The sequence below is a fragment of the Megascapheus bottae genome, chromosome 14 (assembly GCF_031878675.1).
Source record: "Megascapheus bottae isolate mThoBot1 chromosome 14, mThoBot2.hap1, whole genome shotgun sequence".
In the NCBI taxonomy this organism is placed as follows: Eukaryota; Metazoa; Chordata; class Mammalia; order Rodentia; family Geomyidae; genus Megascapheus; species Megascapheus bottae.
In genome coordinates, this window is record NC_143522.1 from 19,769,744 (window position 1) to 19,792,867 (window position 23,124).

The 23,124-nt window shown below is 37.2% G+C and overlaps 1 pseudogene; it reads left to right on the forward strand.

Annotated features, from left to right (window-relative positions):
- Nucleotides 1-3,013: 3,013 nt before the first annotated feature.
- LOC150054779 (small ribosomal subunit protein eS24 pseudogene) lies at nt 3,014-21,932 on the forward strand (annotated as a pseudogene).
- The last annotated feature ends 1,192 nt before the right edge of the window (nt 21,933-23,124 follow it).

Sequence of the window (23,124 nt, forward strand, 5' to 3'; positions counted from 1 at the left end):
AATACACTAGATACTGAGCAGAACTGGTAATAACAATTTAGAATTATTTTTCAAGATTATGGTTTGTGATCATTTCCATGTGCCAAGCTTACATTTTTCCCTTCTGAAGTGAGCACTACTACATTAAAATATTGTATGTATGTGTGTGTATATGTGCGTGTAATGACAAGAAGCAATCTGCTAGAGATGGAGAAAATGTTTTCTTTCACTGCCTTCTGCATATAACAATGAAAGTGCAAGTACAGTGATGAACAGAATCTGAATGACACATATGCAACATTAGGTATTCATGCATTCTTTTAATGAACACACATTAAACACCTACTGAGCTCTAAGAAAAAGATATTAAAAGGAAAGGACCCTCATCTCACCAGGCATAAAATATACTAACAGAAAACTATATATAATGATGCACTTCTGTTTTCTTTATAGAAGACATAATTCCCCCTGACATTCATAACATTTAAGAATGACTAAGAAATGAACAGTGATCCTTATTTCTATTTATGTTATATCCTTAGCAGAATCTGCATGGTTTGAATTCAGTTATATGATTCACTGCCTTAATGTGGGTATGGTAAAATCAGGATACAGGAGATGTTTGTGTCAGACCTTCTGCCCTGAATGTCATGTGAATGTCAGTTTATTACAAAAACAGAAAGGAAGAAAGAAAGGAAGGAAGGAAGGAAGGAAGGAAGGAAGGAAGGAAGGAAGGAAGGAAGGAAGGAAGGAAGGAAGGAAGGAAAGAAGGAAGGAAGGAAAGAAGGAAGGAAGGAAGGAAGAAAGAAAGAAAGAAAGAAAGAAAGAAAGAAAGAAAGAAAGAAAGAAAGAAAGAGAAAAGTAACTCTGTGACCATGTTCGGAGTGAGGTGTAGAATTATTTCGAACATTAAATTTCCTTTTCTCATATTCATAGAAACATAAATGAAACTCATTTTCAACATCACAGTTTGTAAACTTTCAGAACTATGAGCCTTGGGTCATATTTTGAAAGGATGATAATGCAAACCTAAAGTTCACAGTAATCACAGAGAAAACTCATGAGCAGAACAGTAAATATAAAACACTGAACTGAGTGAGGACTTATCTGCTTTCTGTCATTGATATTATGCTACAAAAATCACTGTAATTCCCATGTAAATGACCAAGTACTAAAAAAGCACAGAAGGTTATGGTTCATACTAAGGCAATTTGAGTACAAGTCCATACTTCTCATCAGTCCTGTGAACAACACTACTTTCTCAGTATGTTCATGTAATAGCCAGAATTTCTTTGCCTCTAAAACATTAAAATTAAGGTTGTTCTTATTACTTACAAAGAGCTCATTTTCTCTCCAAATGTGGTATTTTTCCCATTGTTCCTATTTATTTTATCTCCTTCAATAAAGTTTATATTTTTAAAGCATTAAAAGTATAAACAAAATAGCCAGGAACTGGTAGCTCACACCTATAATACTACCCATGCCTGTGACTAAGATCTTAGGATCACAGTTTAAAGCCAGCCAGATAGGCAAGTCTGAGAGATTCTTATCTTCCAATCAACCATTGAAAAGTAGAGCTTTGGGCCAGGCATGGTGTCTCATGCCTGTAATCCTAGTTACTCAGGAGGCTAAGATCCAAGGATCAAGGTCCAAAGACAGCCCAGGCACAAAAGAACCTGAGACTCTTTATCTCCAATTAACCTCTAGAAAATGGGAATTGGGTAGGGCGGTAGCCTTGAGCTAAATTGCTCAGGGACAGTGCCCAGGCTGAAACCAAGCACATACACACACAAAAGTAGAGCTTTGGCTTACATGATAGAGCACTGGCCTTGAACACAAAAGCTCAAGGAGAATGCCCAGCCCCAGAATCGATATTAAAACATTAAAACACAAAACAAAACTGTAAGCAAATGTTTAACTCACAAAAGGGGAAAGTCAAAGTAGAAAATTTGAGCATCAAAAATAATTTGGGGGGCTGGAGGAAAGAAGGGGGTTCATGTGTTTGGGCAACCCTAACACTTTGCACTTGCAAAGGAAGGCCTCTGCCATGTATCATGTCCTTAGTCCAAGAAGTCCATTGGAAGTCCAAGAAACTACAGAGAGACATGGTGTTATCAGGAAGAGCAAGAAAACATAGATGGAAGGGCTGGGAGTTTGGCCTAGTGGTAGACTGTTTGCCTAGCATGCATGAAGACTTGGGTTTGATTCTTTGGTAGCCAGAGTGATGCTGTGGCTGAAGTGGTAGAGTACTAGCCTTGAGCAAAGCCCAAGGGTAGTGTTCAGGCCCTGAGTTCAAGTCCCAGGACTAACAAAAAAAAGAAAAAGAAAAGAAAGAAAACATAGGTGGATAAATATTTGCCAGTGTGCCTCATTTGTAGAGGCCTGAAATACCATGTTGGTATTACAGGCCTTCCATCTAGAGAGCATGGAGACATGGAGAGCAAGAGGCAGCTATAAAAGCAAGTTACCCAAGAGCCTCAAGAGATGACAAGGGAAATCCCACTTGAAAGACAGTTGGCATGAGAAGGCAAGCAGCAATATTTGTGATCTCAAACTGGGTAAATCAGTGGATGTAGAACCTGTGAATTGGGAGGCTTGTACTTGCCAAGTTAGGATGGCAGATTCCACTGCTTGAAGCAGTAACTGAGAAGCCAGTCTAAACTTTCTGTGACTCATTGACTTCACACCTTGCTGTAGGTGTGAACAAGTCCATGTGACCTCCCTGCCTCTCCCGCCACCACTGAAGCAAGCAGTTTTAAGCAGAAAGTTATCAATTTCAGAAGAAACGAGATTTGTACAGTGTCGACCACGAATGTCTCACAAAGGTCTATGTCTAGGTTTAACAGGCCTAGCCCCCACAGTAGTTCTATGGGAGACTGCAGAACTTGAAGAATGGAGCCTATAAGAATGTGTGTCCTTAAAGGGGATTGTGACCCCTTTTGCTCCTTTATTTTTCTCTCCCTTGGCATCCAGGCAATGACGCGATCGGTTTTGGAAGGACGTGCTTGGATGATATGGTCCCTTCCATATAAGAATGAAAGCAACACAGCTAAGCAATCACGCATTTACAACCTCTAAAATTGTGAGTCCAAGTAAATCTTTGCCTTCACAAGTCGACTGTCTTAGGTATTTGTCACAGTACTGGAGAGCTAATATCACAAAAGAAAGAAAAGTAGGGTCTTCTAGGGAAACCATTCCAGTGGGTTAAATACACATCTGTGAAAACTGCCTTTACGATGCCTCATGAGGTCCTGCTGATGCTGACATTTAGAAGCTTTTCTCCTCCTCCGGCTCATCTAGTGAAAACGCTTATAACTGAAGGAATACAGAATAGTATTAGAAGATTCAGGATCATTTAACTTTTAAAACCCTCCGTGTTTTTTTTTCCCTCACAAATTAAGGGTGCCCAGTTGGTGTATTGAACTACTTATTTATGCTCCCTATCATTTATATAATGAAACCTTGGTTTTCGTTGCAATGCATTTTAGAGGTGGCATTGATGGGATGTCCTGAGGTCATCAGGGTAGAGCCAATATCATGGAATTGATGTCCATATAGGAAGAGAACAACCTTATTTATAGTTTCTGTTTTCTGCCATATAATAGATACAAAGAAAATATGGCCACCCATAATCCTCAAGAATTTCCCCTATGTAAATGATCCATCGTCAGTCTCTTAGACTTTTTCCCAGATCTGTGAAAAAATAGATGCTTATTGTTCAGGCCACCCAAGCTAAGTCATTCTTTGAGCACTGTGCCAAGTGAATAAGAGCTGGCGATCTTAACCACATCTCCACTTCTTCAGTGTGGCTACGTCAACCAATCCTACCAATTATAAGTGTGCAATTATGAGCATGATTTAGATACAGTAAAGGCAAACAGATTCATTTCCCTTTAAGGTAGGAGGAGTTCCTCTATCAAAGTCATTTATGGACTTACGTGACATTTTACATGACAAGTACCCAAAACCAGAGGCTGAAGAAAGGGGAGATGTGGATTTCTCGTGCCACACCAGCCCCCTTTGTCCCAAGGAGGGTTATTTATAACCACATTTGCAATCCCCCAAGCTGCTTCTCTTTCTGTGAAAGTGGAAGGGGAGAGACTCACAGGCACCACCAGAGCTGGCAGGGAGATTTGCACAAACAACTCTTACTGGTGTCAAAGTCCCCGTCTGGGTATGCAGTGTGGGTGCAAGCCTCTCCTCCTCCACGCAGTCCGGATGTGAATGTGTGGAATGCAGAACACACATGTCAGCTTTTCTCCAGGAGGGAAAGGACAGCCTGTGAGGAGTTGGAATCGTGCGTGCGTGTGTGTGTGTGTGTGTGTGTGTGTGTGTGTGTGTTTCAAAAAGCTAATAAAACAAAAACCCCAGTCCATATATTCATTCCAAATGATATCATTCTTTCTTATTCTGTTACCTTGATCGTGCACACATGTTACCTATTTAATAAGATGCCTGGTTTATTTATCTATCTCTGTCATTTCAATGAAAAGGTTAAATAGGTTACAGCATTTACAAACTATTTGGGTAAACTCTTCACACAAGTGTTCAGACACTGACTTTTCTATTGTTATTTATCCAACAACACTTACTGACAATCTACTATTTGTCAATGGTTGAATGACTGTTTTGGTATTCTGTCAGCCAATGGTTGTCAATAGAAGTCAATCAATGGTGAACACATCAAAGTAAAGGCATTATACCAAGGTGTAAGTGGAGTCCAGAGCTCTGAATAAAAGTTCACAAGGGGGATGGTGGCCAGGGAAGGATGCTTGGAAGATGACCTTTGAGAGAAGGCTAGGGAATAGCAGAACTCTGGGGGATGGGTGCGTGTGGCAAGCAGAGCTGGTGGGAAAGGGAGGTTGTTAATGAAAAGAGTAAAGATACCAAAGCATCTGAGCAGATGGTGCAGGAAGTAGACAAAAAATGAGGTCCCTTTGGTAAGTCACCTTTAAGATTTAGCTTTCAACTTAATATGGGGATAAGACATACAATTTGAGAGTGGTTATTTCAAGGCTATAGTAAAAATTGCTGAGGAGTTTATTACATGTCTGGTCAAACATAGGTGAATAAAATAAATCTCCATTTTTGCTCATTCCTTCTCTGCCCTGTGCCCAGCTTTATAGCTTGGCACTGTATTTTCATATCTACTTCCTAAGCTAAGCTTGGCAGAGGGAAAAAAGAAACATATTTTCTTTTCCACTTCCTTCCTGGTTCACTGCTATATTTCTGGCAGCAGCTGCATTTGTCCAAGTATAGAGCCTCCCAAAGGAAGTTCTGCCACCATGATTTCATGTCTGGGCCCTTCAGCCCTCTTCTTTCCAGTCCATTTTATGAATGATAATAGCTTTTCACAGTTGGCTTTCTGTCGTTAGTGCCTCATGTGTTTGTTTTCTTGTTATCTATCCCTTTCCATTCCCTTATAGGTAATGCTGTATTGCAGCTTCATCCAAACAATTTGACAAAAATTATAACTAGTCTTTACATTACTTCATATCATTAGGACATTTGAAGTGAGAGCGTAATCAAATTTACCCTTTTAGCAACTCTCAAGCAGAAAATATATTATGATTAACTAATCACTGTGATGTAAAACAGAATGTTTAGGACTTTTTATTTGTTTTCCTTTTAGTGGAAGAACTGGTGTTTGAACTTGGGGCTTTGCACTTAGTAGGCTAACACCTGTAATTAACACTTGAGTCATGTCTAGCCCAGAGGGCTTTTCTTATAAGGATACATATAACCACATTAAAAGCCAGCCAGGCACTCATCATTTAGTCCAAGGCATACTCAGTCTCTGTTTCCTTACTTTGAACTACTTTAATATTACAATCCTGTGTTTCCTGTTTTCATTTCTCCAGAACTGAGCTGCCCAGCCATAAAACCCAAGGAAGAGCTCCTTTCTATTCTTGTATTTCAAAACTGATTTATCTACCATTGTGAAAGATATTCAAGCCACTTTTAGAATTCGTTGGGGGGAAAAAGGCCTCATTTCCCTCCCTCCCTCCCCTTTCCCCTGAGTTGTCTTTCTGTCAGCTTGAATTCAAATGCTGAGCATTTTAGCTCAAGTCTATCACCTCACTACTTTGAGCCACTCCCATTTTTCTGTGGTTAATTAGAGATAAGGTTCTCACAGACTTTCCTGCCCAGGATGGCTTCAAACTGCAATCCTCAGATTTCAGTATCCTGAAGAGTTAGCAGGACACATATGAGCCACCAGTACCTGGGGAGCCCGTCTAATTTTATCTTTTGAAGACTTCAAGCCTAAGAGGCTCACGGACCAAATAATATTAGCTTATGTAGCTTATACCATTACTTACATATAGCAACAGAATCACTATATTTAATCCTGATCTTCAGCATAAGCTCTCAGTCATGCAACCTTCTGAAGCTTTGTCAGAACACATACATGAAATTTCACATTTTTCATCACGTCAAAAAAAAAAAAAGGATTTTCCTAACTATCTCTATTTCTACACTGAAATACCTACTTAATAGAATTCATCTGTTTGCAAATATCCAATAAGAAATTTAGATGCTGTAGTACAGTTAAAAAAGAATGTAACTAGAAGTTGATGGCACATTCTTATAATCTTTGCTACTCAGAAGGCTGAGATTTAAGTATTGTGCCTCTAAACTAGCCCAGGCAGGGAAGTTCATGAGAGTCTTTCTTATCTCCTATAAACCACTCAAAAAAAAAAAAAAAAGCTAGAAGTAGAGCTGTGGCTCAAGTGGTAAAGTGCTAGCCTTGAACCAAAGAAGCTCAGTAACAGGGTCCAGGCTGTGAATTCATGCCCAAGAACCAGCATATTAAAAAAAAAAAGTAGAGGAAAAAATTATGTATATTCACACATGATATATTTATACAAATGTATATGTACATATGTACATGTATAAATGTATATATGTTATAAATACTAGGACATAGAAACAAAAGCCATATAATAAGTGATTGTTGTCCTTAATGTACTATGTTATCTCTCATCTCTTTAGCTATCCCTTGATTATCTCATATTGTTACAGTATCTTACTTTGTTATCTGATATATTGGATATGTTTGTATTTGATTATTTGAAATTGGATAGGGAAGGGGGGAAAACAAGATGAGGGGTGGGGGTGGGCGGGAGGGAAATGGGGACCAAGACATGAGAAAGGGTATCAATGTATGTGAATTAATGTACCTTCTATCTGGCAAATATAATATAACCCTTCTATTAATTACAATAAAAATATATGAAAAAAAGAATATATAATAGGTATTAGAATTCCTTCTTTTCCAATGATGCAATGAAGCAATTCAACGAAGAGTTTTCCATAGATCACTTCCTCCTATTTTATTAAATGAAGAAGGAAACAGACATCATCTGTCCTTTTTTCTGATAGGAAGCTTTTATTCCATAGTGACCTGTGCTTGAATGCTAGTATTCCAACAGACAACTGATGCTTTCCTTGACAAAAGTGCTTTTATGAAAAAGTTCACAATATTACATTGTGTTAAAAGTGATGGTCCTTTTGTTAAAAGCCTAAAATGTACTAGTACTGTCTTAAGAAAGGGTTTTTGTGAGTTATTTTAATTCTTTAAAAACTCAAAGGATTTATCTTGAGTGATTGTTGTTCTTAATGTTCTTTGTTATTTCTCTTCTCCTTTGATGCCTTTTGGTTAATCTCATATTGTTACTGAATCTGACTTTGTTACCTGGTATATTGTATATACATTTATTTGTTTATTTGAAGTAAGAAAGGGAAGGGGGAAAAACAAAGGAGTGGAAGAGTGTTTGTTTTCTCTAATTTGGATACCCCACTGTGGCTGCTAGGGGTAAAGAGATACCATAAAAAAGGAAGAGAAAATAAACCAGACAATCAATCAGATGACTGAGGAGGTAGGAGTTTTTTATTTTCTGTACGCACGCACACGCACGCGTGCGTGCATGCGTGCGTGCGTGTGGATGTGTGATCTTGTTTCTTTAATTCAAAATTCTAAGTACTAGCCTTTCTACATTTTACATACTTACAATGAGAAATCAGTCTAAATGCTCAAGTAAATAAATGAAAATGATTTGACCATTAATTCATGATTTAATTCTCACCCATAACTGATCATCTAAATATATATATATATATATATATATATTTAATTCAGCCTCCTCTTTTACATATGCCTCTTTTTACTTGTTTCAGTTTCTTCTATTCTTCCGTTCCCATGGTCACCTATTATTTCCCAGAGCCCAGAAAATACTTTGATCTGTGCAAGATTTAAAAACATTATCTCTGGGAATTTGAACTCTTTAGTCAGACTGCTGGCAGCTTTCTGAGTCATGGCAATTTCTCCACAGAAAAACAGAGTTTGAACTGAGACGTTCTGAGGCCTTATGTTGATTCGCCTTTTTCTGCAGCAGGAGTGGTCTTCATGAAGCATACTTTTAAATTTCTACATTTAAGACTGGAGGATTATATTCATGTCCTTACCACATGAAAAAGTTAAGATGTATCTACTCAGCTAGGAATCTATGTAGATAAATAAAGAAAGTGGTAAATTTATTACTTTAAATTCCTCTTACCTGGCCAGTTATCTGATTGGCTTTCTTTCTGGGTTGCCATATCAAATGAGGTAGGGTTGACTGAGCCTTGTGCTGTATTTCAACCTCTCCCAGGTTCTAGAGACTCTTAATAGCCAGTGCAAGATGATCACCATTCACTCTGATATTGCTGAGGAAGTATTTGTGGAGTCAAGGAAGATTTAGGCATTCCCAAGCTAAGTTAAGCATAAGGAGCATACTTTTGTAATACTTCAAGTATCATCTATTTCTGTGGGTAATTAATGGATTCTCCTTAGGTAACATAGCTCCTCTAATTTTTATTTTTCCTGTCCTAACTTCATAACCAAGAGCAGTGCCTGAAATATAGTCATGGCCAGGTATATTATAAACACATGACATACTTAATACCTGCAAAGGGAGGAAGACCAGAATATGAGACTAACTATTCAAATGTAACATGACATTCTATCTGCTAAAGAACCAAGAACAACTCAGAGCACTGTTGAAGTGGTAAGGTGCTCTTCTAGTAAGCATAAGGCACGAAATTCATTCCCCAGTACTACCAACAAAGTAAAATTAAATAAATCCTTCATTATACATTATTTGCGTGTTGACTATCTACTATTTTAAGCCTTGGGATACAACTGTATAACAAAGTTAGATAGGCAGACAGACAGACAGACAGATAGACAGATCATAAATCCTTCCATTTGGTGCCTGGTCAGCAGCTGCAAAGGGTATAAGGGGATGGGGGACAAAACAAAACAAAACAAAACCCTGAAATCTACTTTGACTTGATTAGAAATACCTGCTTGACTTCAGAACTTCCTGTTTTCTCAGCATAAAGATCCGAAAGCTACTTCATCACTGCCTGTCCAGTTGCTGAGTACAGAGACAGGAACAATCCTCCCCTCACTGACCATGATGTGCATTTTCATGAGAGTTTAATACCCACATGATAATGCACATTAAATAACGGGCCTGAAAATACAATGTGGCACACAGTAGATGCTCAGTGTTATCTTTTACCACTGTTCATCTTAACTCATATATCTGGTATTTCATGGTGCTGATAATGTCTTCTGCCTTCCTACAAGTTCTGTGGCTGTGTCATGATAAATGATGTAAAGTTGGTTTGTAAACTAGTACAAACAACAACATAGATAGTCCTCAGCAAATCTCTCCTATTCTCATAAACTCATATCTTAATGTAGTAATAGAGACATCAAGATTGTTAATCAGAAATAATCAAGAAGAAATTTTTTTAAAAAATGCAGATTTTAAGCCAGATGCTGGTGGCTCACACTTGTAGTTACTCAGGAGGTTGAGATCTGAAGATTACGGTATCTCTACCAAAAGCATCAGAAGAAGACCTGTGGCTAAAGTGATAAGGTTACACTTTTGCACAAAAGTTCAGGGGATACACCTAGGGCCTGAGTTCAAGCCCCAGAATTGGAACACACACACACACACACATACACACACACATTTTAAGCAGACTATTGCACATTACTCCTAATAAAACAAACAGTAAAAACCATAGGTATATTATCCAAGATTGTTAGACAATATCAAGTCCATTTTTCAAAAGAACTGGTTCTATTTCACAAATTTTTAGTGTAAAACTTAATTTCTAAAGAAGCATTTCCATGAACTTTAAAACTGAGGAGGGTGTGGGGAGGGGAAAGTGGCAGGGGTGGGGGGAAAGATGGGAAGTAGTATTTGTAAGGAAATGGAAAGATGTAGAAAAAATCATATTAAGTGAAGTAAGTCAGACTGAAAGGAACATAGGCTCAATGGTTTCCCTCATTTGTCATAATCAGTAGCAACCTTGGGCTCTCCTGGCAGAGATTCACAATAGAACAAAAATTAGATATATAAGGCTGTATAGTATGACACTAAATGAAAGGACCTCCAGGATATAGAAACAAAAGCCATATAATGAGTGATTGTTGTCCTTAATGTACTATTTTATCTTTCATCTTTTTTGCTGTCCCTTGGCTGTTTCATATTGTTACAGTATTTCACCTTGTTATCTGATATATTGTATGTAGTCATATTGGTTATTTGAAATCGGATAGGGAAGGTGGGAAAGCAAGATGAGGAGCAGGGGTGTGGGGAGGGAAACAGGGACCAAGACATGAGAAAGGGTATCAATGTATGTGAAGTAATGAATCTTCTATCTGGTGAATATAATATAACCCTTCTATTAACTACAATAAAATATATGAAAAAAGATGGGAAGGGGTAACAATACTCAAGAAATAATGTACTCATTACCTTACAAATGTAACTGTAACCCCTCTGTACATCATCCTGATAATACCAAAAAGCAAAGAAGCATTTCCAGATTAGGAATAATTTATACTTCACCAGAGATTGTAGATAAGCAGTTATTGCTAAAGAGTACTTTTCTAAAGGAGAAATTCTGAATGCCAAATGTTTGTCAAATTAGCTCTTGCCAAAGATTTTTATTCACTATTTTCACTTCATGAAAAGTTCCATAAGATACTAAGATCACCTGAAAGAATATTTGTGGCTCCAGATACATAGTCATCTTTAATGAATAAGGATAAGATTGCTGGAGAAGGCAGAAAGCCAGTCAGTGTTCTCTAAAGTAATAAATGTTAATGATGCTGAGAGAGAAAAAAAGAGTATTGTGTTAAGTAGCTAGAGATTTTTTAAAAATCATAAATTTAACATGTGGCTGAAAACTTGCGTACCATCACGATGTTTCTTGCTTTCATGATATTTCCTCATTCTTCCCATAATTCTGGGTTCCCCCTCAAATGCTGCTTCTTCCCATAATGCCCTAAGGGCTCAAAACCCCATTGGACTCATGTTTGGGTCATGATCCCCACAATGGAGAATCTCAGTACTTTCTTTCAAGGCTTTCCTTTCATTTCCACATAGACTATTTGGTATATTTCAAACACATTCCTGTTTTTATAATTCATGAAAGGGAGAACAAAACGAATCTAGTCATGCTTTTTTTAATTTTTCTTTTTTTTACGTGACTGAAATTATGTACAATCTTATGGCACAGAAATCTAAATATTAGCATATAGCATCAACTAAGTGGAAATACTTAATCAGTAGCAAATAGTCCTTTAGTGAGTTTTTCCTCTTTATAGTATTGATGATATCCTGCCTGCCTTTTGGTGCTTTTCAAAGATTAGGATAATCTTTCTTAACACATTTTTAACTTTTAAAGAAATACTCAAAAAAATAAAAAAAAACAATGTGTGTGTGTGTGTGTGTGTGTGTGTGTGTGTGTGTGTGTGTGTGATTACTTGGCAAATTTTACTTCCTATTTCAAACTACGTTCCAGGAAATCAAACTTCATTAGAAAAAATAGTTTCTTTCTCTCCCTAAAATACTTTTGTTCTAATAATTCTTTGTTTTTCTTCCTTTCCTTCTTTTAAAGTCCTAGACTAGGACTTGATGCCTGAAGCTTTCACTCTTTGGCTAGTGCTCTACCAACTGAGTCATACCTCCAACTCCTCCAATAATCATTTTTGTCTTAGGCAAGGCTGATTGGAATTTGTTTCTTTTGCTACAAGCAACGTCCTCACAGCAAATCAGAGCTTGGAGGAGTACAGATAATTGAGTTTATGCATTCCAGAATTTGACCCATTTCTTGCCAGAAACAATTCACTTCTCATCTCAAAGGAAAAGTAGTTTTTAATGTACCGGACTAATTCACTACAGACTCACTCTTTCCTTACAGATATAAATTGTCTGTAGGTAATGTGATTTAGGAGGGCTTGTACTTCCAATTAAAGATTATCAAAGTCCTAGCTCTTCCGTAAAGAGGTACAGCATTTACATGAGCTAGGCTTTACTATAAATTCAAGACATTTCCCTCACCAGCTGGTATATCCACATTTCTGTTCCTTCCTAGACTTCAATACAAATAGAAAGAATGAAAAGTATTTCCCAAGTTATTTTCTTTTTGTTGAAGGTCTACAGAGGTCACAATCTCCAGTCTTTTATTAAATCACTGAGACTATTTCCTTTCTCCAAGATGTCTCTTACTTCATCAGATGCCTACTTCATAGTTCATTGTTTAGATATCAAAGAGATAAGATCATAAGGAAACAATTACCCTCTCATGACAAGGGGCTTGATAGAAAGCTTTACACTATTACTCCATATGAATTGAGATGCAAGTGTATTCATTTCTATGCCCACAAAGGCCTATAAATTACCCAAACGAGGGATAAGAATTATCCAATAACTACAACTGATAGCACAAAAAATTTCTATCACCAATGTTACTCTAACTTTTCTTTCTTTAGACACAACTACTGGGAACAACTCAGGGCTAGATTTGTGCCCAGCAACAAAGAAATTGCCCCTGAGGCAACATTATAAGCTAGGCCTATTCCTTTGGCCAATCTGCTCTGTGAAGTCATTTGCAATCCATTTTCTTTTAATTGGAAACAAATTAGTACTGTCTGGAGAGAACAATATGAACATTGAACAAGGATCTTTGGTGGAGCACACCACAAACAGTATGACCAAAAAAAATTTTTTTAACACTTCCTTTTTAGCTACAACTTTTGAGCAGTCCTATTATATTATGTGGCCTCTAGGGTTTCACTATAAGCAAGCCATTAATGCTAATGTGAAAATCTTGCAATGTTTGGAATAAATTAAGCACATGCTCTCTCCTAATTACTTTACAGGTATAGCTGCTCTGCTGCCTAAGTTGTGAGCAGGAAGTCAACTGGAAACTTTTTTTTTTTAATCATCTGGTAGACATTAAGCTGCAAAGATCCCTGTCTATGCCCATTGCTTAAACTCTGTTTAGTAAACAGACTGCACGCAGCTAACTGCTCTGATTCTCTTTGAAATGATTATATAAATAAAAGGCCACCACTGCTGTGTATATTTCTATTTATGAAGCTTCAAACCACAGGGTTGCACCATCATTAGGTGTGTGGGCCCTGGGAGTGACTGCACTGAGGATAAATGTCAATTAAGTGCTCATGGGACAGAAGATGAATCAGCTACCTACTGTCTTCAAGAACATGATGAGGATTTTATAGCTTCTCTAATTCAATAGTTGTTTTTCAAAGGTAAGAGAAAGATCTCTGGCATCAGAATTATAAGATTTAGATACCTAAATTTAATCCTGTCCCTGGGTTTCTAAATCAGAATTACCGTATCGACTGTAGGGTCTACACTGGGTAAGCATTCCTCGGGATTCCTGAATCACTGAGTTGAGAGTCTGATTCGCTGACTCATTGTAAAGTTTTGGGACTCTCTGAAAGAAGTCTTTTTCTCACCTCATTCTCCCAACCTATACTCCCCAGGGTCTAACTTCATTTTTAAAGACTTGCCCCTGAAACACTGTTCTGGAAGCCATATGGCCATATTTAAGGCCTATGTTTATGGGTGGCTTAGACAGAAATTATGCTAAAGCCAGTCATATCAAATTAAAATTATCAAAGGAAGCTAGTACCTCAGTTAGAATTAAAAGATTAATGTTGCCTAGAGGAGAGGAGTTGTGGTGTCTTTAACAGTAGTCTAAGTGGATTTGCATCTTTTGAAGACAGGAATGGTAAAACTGTGTAATTCCCATAAATGCTATCCAATCTTACTAATTCAGAAGGCATCAGAGAATGATGCAAGTGCTATCTGAGTCACTTTGTAGTATGATTTACCTTCTGTTACAGGCCGTGGGATCATGTATCCCTCTCAGTGAAGAAGGATATCATTACTCTTAGAAAATGGTTGTGTTTTACAGTCATGGTTAGGTATAATTTCCTAAATACCATCAACAAAATACCTCTGCCTTAAGGCTGTGAACATTGTGAAACTATCCTCAATTTCTTTCCATTTTTACTACACTTCAAATGAATTCTGGCTACTTATTATTATAGGCCCAATGCTTATTAAAACATTTACTTTGATTATGACATTTTCTGCAAGATCCTTGTTTGGAGAGATGTTACTCAAATATTGATAATTCCTTTTGTTATTTTAAAGTTAAAGTATAGAGGTCAGGCACTGGTGGCTTAGACCTGTAATCCTAGCTACTCAAGAGTCTGAGAGCTGAGAATCAGTATGAAAGCTAGCCTAGGTAGGAAAGTCCCTGAAACTCTTTTCTTGCATTAACCATCAGAAAATGAGGAAGGATATTGTGGTTCAAAGTGGTAGAGCACTAGCCTTGAGTGAAATATATCAGGGACAGTGCCCAGGATCTGAATTCAAGTCCCAAGACTGACAGAAAAATAATGCATACAAAACAAATGCAATATTTTCTTGAACTACTGCAGTAGGTGGCAAATGTTCTGAGTTATTTCCCGGTACAGAATACTTAAAACTTGAACATAATCCATGTTGTCTTTATTTACTAAGTAGAGTATTTTATAAGAAACTTCTGTGATTTTAAATTTTGATTTTATATCTTCGGACATATTTTCAGATGTTTAATTGATTATTTATTGTTGATTGCTTATAATTATTATTTTATATTTGTTGCCAGTCATGGGGCTTGAACTCAGGGCCAAAGCATTGTCCTTGAGTTTTCTCAAAGCAAGTAGTCTACCACTTGAGCCATAGCCCCAGTTTGGGCTTTTTCTGTGAATGTGATACCAAGGAATTGAACCCAGGGCTTTGTGCATGCTAGGAAAGCACTATACCACTAGACTACTTTCTAAGTACTTTATAATTATAAATTCCCTTTTAGCTACAACTTTTGTGGCCTATAGGTTAGAATTGCTGATATTTATACAAATTTAGATGAAACTGTTAAGTTTAGCAATTTGCACAAGACAAAAAAAGTCCTTCCTATTTCAACACACATAACGTGTAATAAAGCAAAATGGCAACTAGTATAACTAGTTTTTTTTTGTTGTTGTTGTTGGTTGTGGGGCTTGAATTCTGAACATCACATTATTGTTTTTCTATAAGCAGAAGGGTGTGGCCTTTTGTTTTCTGAATCTGACTTTAGGACTCATCATTGAAGATAATTGCAAAGCCTTTAATCCACATGGGGATAGGTTTCCTGACAATGACTTCTAAAAGAATAGGCTCAATCAATAAATAGGTCATAAAAATGTACTCTTAAATTTTGTTATCCTAAACTAGACCTAATCCCTGAATTAATGGAATGCTGCATAGATAAATAAGAGAGTCTTGAGCCAGTACTGCTATATTATTGCTATGCATCTCTTGTTCTCACCAATAGATTGTTATATTTTGACAACATAGCAATAAGGTATGTGGTTATTAAATTTTTGTGAACATTTACACGTATAAAGTTATGGTATCAAGTATTTTTTTTATTCTAATGATTTTCTGTAGAAATTCCCACTAAAATAACACACCCTGCCTAGGAAAAAATAGATTCTGAAAATACAAAAGACAAAGAAGTTGAGATGAGAATGTCATTTATTCCCACTGTCATGGACTCATATTCTTGAAGAAAGATTATGGTAAGGGAAATATTTAGTAGGTTCTATGGGTCAGCTTAACATTCCTTGTAAAAGTGGGCAGAATTTCCTTTTATCAAGGGAGTTTTCTAAATTCAAAAAGAAATGAGTAAGGAAATACCAGGAAGCACCTAAACTATTACTCTGAAATTTATTTGTGTTCCCTCAGTGTCATGATCTCCCTTTCCTAGAGAGAGCTCAGGTCTCCAAGTTTCTCGACCCCTGCCTGGTCCGCCTCCGGGAAGGGAACTGACTCTCAATGTCGGGTGCCAGGTTTTTAAACACTGTCTGTTTTCTTTCCCACAAGTCCAATCTATGCTGTCTTGTTGAGTCATAGTCCCTCTTGCTCACAAAAGAGTTCCCTTGCTGTCTTTAAGAGTGATACATCCTCATTTCCCCAGTCAAGTCAGGTCTAGTTCACAGGTGGTAGATAAGTGTAAGACCTAGACTTGCCTAGCTTCGTCCCCCACCTAACTCACAAATGTCTTTTCTTCCTCTTCCTTGCGATCTGGACTTTCAGTTTATTGTTGCTGTCAAAAGAAGATAGGCTTATGTTTGTCAGGTTACTTCCTGAAAATGATCCCATTTTGAAGACATTAAATAAATTGTGACGGAAAAAACAGAAGACAAAGATATTTTTTTTTGTTTCTCCCTTCCTTCAAAAAGTGGTTTGCATTAGTAGAGTTAATAAAAACTGCTTTGTCAAGGTTGTGTGTATTTTCTTTAAACCTTGTGTGATTTCTAAGATAATGCCACTTCTGTATTACACTTCCTTCCAGTGTCCAAATTTCTCATTATCATTGAATCACAGTACAATGTCCTAACAAGTCTGACATTTAATTAGAAACATGACTACTTCATTATGAGTTTAGATAGCCAGCTCTTATAAATCTGATAGTAGCTAATATTAGACTTCAGCCTATTTCAATTATTTACCAAGTATTCCAGTTGCTGGCACATAGATCTGAATGCATCAACAAAAACATTTCTTAACAGTTTACTATATACGCAGAAATCTACTAGCTTATGAGAAAAGTAAAGAAACGGCCTTAGAAAATCAAAATGAAATCAACAGGACCATTACAGTATTTAAGGCATAGGTTAGGAAGTTTCACCTGTAAATGTAATTGAATTTGGGAGATTTTATAAATTTACTCTAGCCGGAGTAGTAAAAGATTCACAAAGGCTTTGCGATTATGTGAATTGTGAGATGCAGAGGTCTGAACTCATGGAATTATGAAAGCAGAAATAGAATGTGAGCCCAGTCCCTAAATAAACGAAGCACACAAAGCATTCAGCATCTTCATCCTACACAGGAGTCTACGACTTGCAAAGGAAAATAGTGTAGGAAATATTGATAAGCGAGGCCCAGTAGGCATTATTGGTCTAGTTCATAATGACTTTAAATTCCAGACAAAGTGCACTAAATCATGTTTTCTTCACAGCTGACACCTATAGGAAATGGACACCAAGACAGAGAAGTCCATGAAATTTATGACAGGCAATGCCCCTAAAAGAGAGGGAAAGGGAGTCACGATAAGCAATAAGATCTTCCAATCATTGTGGAAGAGTAAGTATGAGCAGCTGACTCCAGTCAAATTCAGTCAAATCATTCCCACTAAGAGCTCTGAACAAGGATCTCCACAGAGAAGTATACAAATATTCGAAACCACAGTAGTGCCTTGTGTGCTCATCTGACTGTGGCTATGGAAAACCGGACTCTGGCAGACCCCGAAGGTACCTGCATCTGTAGCCATACTCCTCATGACAGATTCTTTCACCAAAACAACATCTTATTAGGACTCCCTTTTGGCTATCACTGACCTTCACTGCTTCCATGAGCAAGTCTCTTCACCCCATAAAGCCCTTGTGGTTGTAGAAATACCCCTGTTCTCATGACTGTGGACAGGCGCTTCTCCATCATTTCCATATACCACCTCAAAATCTGGATGGAATTATTGCCTATAAGTACCAAAATCAAGACATTAGTTGGGCACTGATAAATATTTCATCGGCTATCACTTCTCGATGAATGTCTCCAGCTAATGCTAACTATCTCTCAGCATATCATTAAACCTGAAAACCTCATTCATTATGTTTTTCAGAAACTAGGCAATTAATAAAAAGCCCACATCAAAGTTAAGCAATTGCTCTCAGCCAATTAATTTCAATGTCACATTTTTACAGTTAAAAACAGGAGTGTGAGACACTGGTACATTTTAGTGGACCTTTGTATAATGAGGGGTGAGATTTTCCATCGTGTCTACAGATTAGCAAAACTCAGAATGACCTTGGCTCTGCAAAGATGCTTTTGGGGATGGATGAGAAGCAAATCATAGTTGCAAACATTTTCATTCTGTCTAGCTTGAGTAGATCTTCTGTTCTGTTATTCATTGTACAGATTGGAAAGTAAGATTAAAGTGTTAAAGTTAGTTAAATTGTGCCAAGCACTTTTTAAAAGACTACAAGAGACCAATAAATTATAAAAACAGATTTAAAAGGAAAGAAAATTTTTTTTTCTGAATGTAACTCGTGGGCCAATCACTAGCTACAAATAAATTAGTGTAAGATAAAGTAGTTTTAAGTATATATCCTATATGATAATAAAAGATCTTTATTCCTTAAATATTAATTAAACACACACAGGTGCAGAGTAAATTTTAGGATATACAGTAGTGAAAAATGTATAAATGTTTCTTCTATGTTAGGTTACAAATGAAAGTACAGTAATCAGTGTGGTGGTTAATATTCTGAATGTCCCTTTGAGGGTGTATTTGGAAGAGAATAACATTGAAATTAGTGGATTTTAGGTAAAACATTTCTCTCCATGATCAGGCCTTATTCAATCAGTTGAAGACCTTAATAAAGTGAAAGAGATACTCTGTGGAAAAATAAGGCATTTTAAAAAAAAGTTTATTATCTTTAAGTAGTACAAAGAAGTGGCCATTTAATGAAGCAGTTTATGAATACAATAAGTCTTCATCAATAACACTCCTTCAATCTATCTCAGCCATCCCTTCTTGATCCATCCCTTCCCTCACTCTTCTTAATTATGTAGAACATATATCAAATTCTTGTCTGCATTTCCCCCTCTTCTCTTCATTTTCCTAGTCCTCCTCCCTTGTTCCCACTCCACCTGGTTTGAGTACATGCTTCCTCGATGTTTTATTTTAGTAAATTTTGATTTGGGCTTTTTAAGGAGTTATACTCTTTCAGATCACCCTTGAATCTATGGTATTTCAATTAATACATTTATATACACTTACATATTATTCAATGTACTCAATCTGCCTGAAATTCTTCATGTCAGTGATTCCTACCTCCTAACATCACAAGGAATCCACTTTATTGACAGTGTGTTTGCCATAGACTATTTGGGTTGCTTCCTGATAAAATGAGGATCCTTTCATTCAAAAGGATGTCTTTGCCTGGGTGAGGAAATTTCGGTGCTTCTCTGTTATGAAGGATTTTCACATGGGCAGTTTGGTAACATGACAAGGACTAAGTTACGGGAATGAGATGATTTGGAAGAGCCACAGGGGAGACAATGTAGGTGGCAATACAGATCCTCGTTGAAGGATGCTTTTCCTATGTGAGAGACAGAACATGAAAGGAAATACCTTCCAAGAAGATCTCCAGACTATGTTTGCCTACTAGTTATGAATTGTCCAATGAGAGAAGAAAATCCATGCTAGAGAATGTAGTAGATATTAACCATAACACTTTCCTTAAGTAGGTTATTAGAAATAGAATCAAATTCATAAGTGCAGGAGTAACTCTAAGACAGATATATGATGATTTCTCCATTGCAAAAGATGGAAAAGCCAATATAGGTATCACTAACAAGACAGTGGATGGAACCATGGGGACATTTCTTTTTTTGCCAGTCCTGGGGTTGGGCTCAGGGAATGAGCACTGCCCTTGGGTTTTCTCAAGACTACAGTTCCACACTTGAGCCACAGCACAACTTCTGGCTTTTTTCTATGTATGTGGTACCAAGGAATTGAACCTGGGTCTTCGTGCATGCTAGGCAAGCACTCTACCACTAGGCCAAACTCCCAGCCCTTGGGGGATTTTTTTTAACATATTTTTTTCTCCATAAAATAGAAGAATGCTACCTATTACAATACTTACAGGGAATGTTTGTCCTTCACCCTCTGATCTGATCTAGCAGAAAGAAGAATTTTATAAACATAAGCTCTTAGTAATAGTCCTAAGAGTAACATTATGCTTTAAAAAAATTGTTTTCTTTGTGCTCTCAGGGCCTGGGAATTGTCTCAGCCTTTTCACTTAAGGCTGGCACTCTACCACTTGAGCTAGAGCTCCATTTCTGGTCATTTTTGTTCTTTTTTCTTTAGTGGTTAAAACTGTAGATAAGAGTCTGGATTTGAACCACAATTTTCAGGTCTCAGCCTCCTGATTATTGAGGATCAGAGTTATAAGCTATGAGCACCCAGCTTAATGCTTTATCTATTGATTTATTAATGTATTTAAGTTTTTAAAATTTTAATAGAAAAATTTTATCAATTACAAATAATATATTTTTTAAATCATTTTGACTTCCTAAATTTCCTTCCAAGCAGGAAAGTAAATATTCTCATACTTCATAATACTTTCTTCTACTGAGATCAGAATTTCAATTCTTTATCACATTATTGCTATGAAAAATAAACAGCCATCAGTTCACATGGATTTTTAAAGGCTTAGCTCAATATCTAACATATATACTCAGTATATTGACAATAATGTAATTACCTCTGCACCAAAGCCCGTGATTTAACAAGGACAAACCATTGGTTCACACTGTCTTGTTCAGTCACCACAAGTCCCATCTCTTTAAGTCATGAATTTTTATAGTCTTCCCCAGCTGAAATTGTATCAAACACTGTAATCTCAGTATGTTCCAAGTCTATCTCACTATCATTGTCTTATCACTGTCATTCCTGAAATCAGAATAATGCCAACCTCACTATACATATCAGAGTTCTAAGATGTGGAATGTTATGGTATGTGGCAATAGGACAATTAAGTCAGCCAATAGCATTTAAAGTTAATAATCAGAAGATTATTTTGATTTTCCTGGGTGGGCTCAGCATAATCAAACACATCTGCAAATGTGGATGAATGACATCAAGAAAGAGAATGAGACAGATGGGCAGGGTAAGAAGGCTCCAGCCAGATACTGGAGGCTTTGAAGGTAGAGGAAGAGGCCCAAGAACTAGGGAAAACAGCCAGCTGCTAGAAACCTTCAAAGGCAAGCAACAACAACAACAAAAAAGAATTCTGCCTGAAAGCCCCAGAAAGGAACAGGCTTGTAGACACATGATTTTAGCCCAGTGAGACAGCGTGTGACTTCTGACCTTCTGAAGTGCAAAATAAATTTGTGTTGTTTTAACACAGTAAGTTTGTGGTAATTTCTTGAAGCAGAAGCAGAGGATAAATACCCTGATTTTCCTACTACTTGCTGCTTGTGGCATCCTAAAATATAAGGAGATCCCTTTTTTTTCTTTTTTCTCTCATATCTAAGAAATTTCCTAGGTATCTCCTCACGCTCTTTACTTTAAAAAACTTCACTATCTTGAGTGTTATGGTTGGCCAGTGAATGGCAGGTCTCTTTTCCTCCCTGGCTGTCTGAAGCTCTGCCACCCTCACAAATGACACAGTAACTATCCCCACCAGGAAGTTCATGACCAATTGACTACTTCAAAGGAAGCAGATGGTTATTGATGTCCTACACCCTGGAAAGGCAACTGTACCTAAGACAGAAATTCGGAAAAAACTTGCCAAAATGTACAAGACCGCACCCGATGTCATCTTTGAATTTGGATTCAGAACCCATTTTGGTGGTGGCAAGACAACTGGCTTTGGCATGATTTATGATTCCTTGGATTATGCAAAGAAAAATGAGCCCAAACACAGACTCAAAAGATATGACCTGTATGAAAAGAAAAAGACCTCAAGGAAACAGTGAAAGGAACACAAAAACAGAATGAAGAAGGAGTTACTGCAAAGGCCAGTGTTGGAGTTGGCAAACAAGTAAGCTGGCGATTGGATAACAACCATTGGAATGAAGATCCTGCAAAGGCTTGATTGGCAATGATGACAAATTTTTCACAGAAGAATTAATAAAGTATAAAAGCCTGTTTTTAAAGAACAACAACAACAAAAAAAAAAACCTTCAATATCTTGAGGCTAATACTCAACTTCTTCTACATAGTTTGCCTCACCTAATGCTGGCCCCTTTCTTTGCACCCCTGATATATTTTTTTTCTCATTGAAATTGTTTCCTAATCCCCCTTGAACTTAGAATCCCATCTCTTTTCCAGTTTATGCCATCTCTTCCTCCTCAGCTTCACTCCTAAATAGACCCCTTTTGTAGCATACTGCATTATTAATATGATCACCAAGTAAGTGTTAAATGAGTGATTGTCAAATTTGCCTGAAGTTGATTTTTAGCATTGTATTTACAACCCCACCACCTGGGTCTTCAATGACGATGTGTGTGCTCCTCTAGGTTGCATTGGAGTGGGCCATGTTAGCCAGCTTTATGTCACTGTGACAAAATACCCAGGAGAACTTAAAAGGAGGAAGGGTTTATTTTGGCTCATAGTGGCAGAGATTGAAATTCGTGGTCACTTGGCCTAATTGTTTCTGGGCTGAGGTGAATTGAGATATGGTGGCAGGGAGCATCTGGTGGAACCAGATTTCTCACTCCATGGCAGTTGGGAATCAAAGAGAAATGGGAGGAGCAGAAGGGATGGGGTCCTGTTACACTACCCATGGCCTTGACAAGTGATTTATCTTCTCCATAAAGCCCGACCCCCCCTCTAGTGTTTCTATTACCTCCTAAGAGGAAAACTAGCTGGGGACCAAACTGTCAATGCATTACACTTTGGGGAACATCCAAGATCAAAATTATAGTAGAGCAGATTTGCAGCTTCATCTCGTGTGTAAGTGGTGAGATTTAGATTCTTCTTAATACCTTTTCCAAAGGCCTATATAATACAAATTATAACAGATTCACAAGTAAAGGTAGTATGTTAAAAAGATAGAACTGCAATGAGATTTTTTTTCTTTGAAATTAGAAATTAAATAAATTCCCATTGGAAAGGGTGTATTTAAGGAAAAAGTACTGGATGACTAGAATATACAAAATGGTCAGA